This window comes from Solanum lycopersicum, chromosome 6 (assembly GCF_036512215.1).
Source record: "Solanum lycopersicum chromosome 6, SLM_r2.1".
In the NCBI taxonomy this organism is placed as follows: Eukaryota; Viridiplantae; Streptophyta; class Magnoliopsida; order Solanales; family Solanaceae; genus Solanum; species Solanum lycopersicum.
This window is the reverse complement of record NC_090805.1, coordinates 22,198,041-22,202,855: the sequence shown is the minus strand read 5'-3', so window position 1 is coordinate 22,202,855 and position 4,815 is coordinate 22,198,041.

The window sequence follows — 4,815 nt, the reverse complement described above, 5'->3', positions numbered from 1 at the left end:
ACTTGCGAATATATATTAGGTGATGATCATAGAATACTTACCAGACAAACAAAGAATAGTAAATAATTCGCATTTGTCATTAAACGAATGACTAATATCATATTGAAATCAAGCATGAGGTTTCTAAATTAACACAAATATCATTTACTTTCTACTCGAACACCCCTTCTTCAAATTCAAGATGATCATTGAAAATTGCTAATAATGTTAATGAAAAGACAACTCCAATAAATAAAGTTTACAAACTTGCCACTTCTAAACATATATGTTTGCAGTTAACTCTCTTTTGTGGGATCTATTCTTTCACATTTTTCTGCAAATAGTATCATTATCATGTTGATGCTCCTAAGACTCATCAACATTTTCAATAATTATTGTGACACCAGCAGTAGTTTCATTTTCACGTGTATGCCCCTCTCAAGACCTAAATAGATTTTCTTCTATATATGTAAAAGAACTACTCACTCTTTTAATTTGTTTGATCCCTCTCTAACAGAGCTATTTTTTTTGAACTTTCTTAATGGTTTTTAAGTAGTTAGTAGTGTAGCCCTACTGTTGCTGCTTCAGTCTCATCCCACTATGTTTTATTCAGATACTAGAGGGGTATGTCCCGTGCCGAACACGGGCCCAATATTTGATATTCTAAAGTAATTTTTGTTTTGCAGTCATTTGATGTAAAGTTGTCAAAAAGAAAACATAAAGACATAACTACTTTAATGTAAAAGTAGGCCGTATAAGTACTTAATTTACACGGGAGAATGTCTTCCCAAGTAATATAGGCATTGCATATATCCAAAACAAAACTACACCAATAATGGCTAATAAATTTGAACTTAGACAATCAAGTTCAAGAAAAACAGTACATTGTTTCATCTCTTTACACAATAGGAAGAAAACGCCAAATGAAAGCAGCCCCGCGGAATCAAATTCACCTTCTACCCACAGAAATCAGCTTTTGATCTAGTAACGATTGAATCTTCCCTATGGATGAAACATGAAGAAAAATTGTGCATGCAATCACAACCTATAAATGGAATGTGGAGATGACATAGTTGATAAAAAATTAATTCGTAATAACTTGATAAATAAGTCATATATCATAAGACAAATAACCATTAAGAAACTCTTGCAAAAGCAAGCTAGAAGAAACAATCAAACACAAATTACAAAATCATAAAAGATCACATAGCATATATCATGCTATTAACTTTTGCTTTCATCTTCATCTCATAACCATTTATGTGCTATAAGTTCCTTCTCAATCATGAAGAATAAACTGCACAAACATAAAAACTTTGTCTGTTCTATACAAAAAAAATAAAAAAAATAAGCAACAAATAAAAACAAGTTAAAACTGTCTTCTCATAGTAGAAGTATACTCGTGTTCTCTTAGGGACCTTTAGAGGAGCTCAATTAACACAGAAAATCAGTTAGCAGTCATTATTAATATACAAACTACAATTCGACATTTCTTTTTCCACTGAAAATGTGTTACAGGGACACAAAATTTTAAAGGTGCAAAAAATAATTTGGAATGTACTTGAAAGACTTAAAAATACAACTTACATTTATTTTTGAATAATATTCTCTCCTTTCCAACAGACAACATGAAAGTTAAGTGAAGTTGTGCAGTCGAAGTCTCATTCAGTCAAGTTGGAAATTTTACCGAGCTTATTCCTTCTTCTTCAACCCAGTAAAGCTATGCATTCTTTTTGTATATCCTGATTAGTCTGTCAACTGTAGATTTACAAATATCTTCTCATCATGAAATATTTCATATAAAAATAAATCAATCGAAGAAGGAAGATTAATGAACATTACAGCCTCATCTTCAAGACAAACTTTGTAGAAAGAAGGTACCACCCAGTCAAGCATGGATGTATTTTGTTTTTATAAATCAAAAGCCAATCTACTGTAATGTGTCAGCCAAAAACAATCTTGAACCAACACATGAATGACACAAGCATACTTGTTAAGTTTCTTCAATTGTGAATAAATATCTTCTTTATTCATCAACCTCATATTTCTAGGTGCGCTTCATAATAGTCTCTTTCTTGGACTTGTTTCCACTCCTGCAAAACCTCTTCACATACTCCTAATTGACAAACCAAACTCAATTAATATTGATGCAACGCGACCATGAAGTGTCATAACACGACCAACTACCACCATGGAAGGTGTTCGAATTATAATGATTGTCTCACATGTTTTTCTCTTATGGAGTCTTACAATTCAGCACGTAATATATCAAGATCAATATTTAACACCAATGTGGCAGTATGATGGGAATCTTCATTAGCTTTTATTTATGATGGGTAAAATCCATGTTGCTCGGACTCTTCAAAAATGTTATTGGGTGTGTGTCTGATCCTTCAAAAATAGTACATTCTTGGAGGATCCAACAAAGATGCAACAATATTTTTGGAGAGTTCAAGACTTTTCTTAGAGTAGATTTAAACAGAAAATTCAGTAAATCTGACCACACACATATGAAAAATGGGGAAGCATCACACTCTAGTAGCTGACTATGTAAATACGGATTAAAGGAATGAGAATCACTTATCCCAGAGGAGAAAGTTGGGGCTTCTGTAAATGATAGTTATTGTATTGAGACAAAGAAAGGAAGGCTTAAGCAGAAAAAGTTATCACTCAACGTTTGCAGTTTTTTTTTAAAAAATAAAATAAAATAAAATTGACAATAACACTCATGTTTTGAAATGTTTATTTTTTGTTTGTCAGATTTAGATAATTAATTTTTTTAGTTATTATCTTATATGAATTTTGAAAATAATAAAATGATTGCATCACGTTAATTTTAAGTAATTCTTTAAAAAGTAAATTTAATATTTTTAATTCAAAGTTAAGATATTACAAACAATTGATTTTATTATTTAATCCTATTACATCAATTAATAGTTTTTAATTATTTAAAAATTCCTATTTTTTTGTGATGCTGACATCATTCTATATTTATTTATTGAATTATTTATTATTAATAATTTAAAATACTGAAAATCTGTGATGTTGACATGTTCCATTTTTTCTTCTCCTTTTATATAGATAGATTATGCTGTGTTGGGTGATTGAAGTATCAAGTCCCATGAAGGTCAAGAAGGTATGAATGTTGGTTCTTAATTGAACTCACATATGAAAGATGAATTACTTAGATTGTAATGATGCTATATCTATTGTGTTGTTGTGGTGCTGGTGGCATGATTTTCTTATCCTTAACCCTATACACTTAAATTAACTATGTATAATGTATATATGTTGTTGTATGATTGTTATATGATTGAAAGGTAGTTCTCATGATTATAATAAATTGTTATAGTGAAAGGTTTACTCACTTTGTAGTGTTTCTAAAGTGAAATGATTGTTCTCACTTATGATCACCTATGAGATATTATGACAAGATGATTAAATAAGAGTCTAGTAAAGGCTAATGTGAACTTATGTGATTACTATATATGATTACTAAAGGGAATAGATACTTAGCACCGAAATGGCATGCAAATGAGATGAGGGTCTCACATTTAGTAAGTCCGGCTCCCCACATAAGTTTCCTCACGTTTGGCAAGTCGGATTCCCACTATTTGTGTTGTCTCATGAGATGGAAACCCACATGCATAGCAAGTTAGGGTTTCTAGTAACAATCTCCTTGACCCTTAACAATGTGCCCACATAGGATTCTAACTTTGTGGATCCACCTAGATAGTTATGTACGAAAGGTCACACCTTAGGCAAGTACTAACCCTCTCTTTTAAGTGTGGGAGTAGAACACCAGAGTCCATGTAGCTCACATGGTGTAATGTCAATTATTGTAACTTCTTTACCTATTTTAAAAGTAAATGAATAAAGGAAATGTATGAACTCTTACTAGGGATTTCTACATAGTGTGAGGGAGGGTATGAGACATCTCTTACACATTGCACTTTTGGAATCCTAAGAGATGGTCGTAGTGGTGTTCTCTAATGACTATGTTAATTACGACCTATTATGATCATTATGTATATGTAAAGCTATTATGAGATATGAGATTATGAATATATTTATGAAGGGGGTTACTTAATGTGATACTTAGATTTGGAGGGTTATGAGATTATTTTCTTTGCATTACATAAGTATTGCTTGGGATGATATCATGTTGGGTTGGCTTATAATGCTTATTTATGTGCATAATGGATTTAATTTGTAAAAAGCATGTTTTGACTAAAATGTCCTTTTATACATGCAATGACAATTTTATGCATAGAAGCCATACTTAGTATGTGTGTTGTACTAACCCATATTTTCTTTCCTTTTTTCCAAACATTGTAGGTTCGGGCCTTTGAGAAGATTTCAAGGCTATTTCTCAAGACACTTGGATTTGCTTCTCCAAGATTGGTGATTTCTTAAGTCCGAGGACAAGACCCTATGTTCTTTTGTTATGTTAAAAGACATTGTTGTAATTTCTTATTGATGTAAGGTGTAAGTCCCAAATTTTTATTCTTCTATGTTTAGATGGTGATGAAGTTAGATTCTACTTTTCATATATGAAGTGAAGTTGAACTTCCAAATTAAATTTTTTAATTTTTCTGCATTTTTATTCTATGATACATGCTATGATGAATGCTATGAGCTTGTATAAGATATCTTCGAGGTCAAAAAGTTGGTAACGACTAGGGGTGCTCTCGGATCGTTACAAAATCTATGTTAAAGAACTACTTTACAGTAAATTTCATTAATTATATGAGTTGTACTTAGTACTGAGTGGACTAGTGACAATTACCCATGTTCGTCATTTGTATAGACTGAATGTCAGGGAGAATAAAGGAT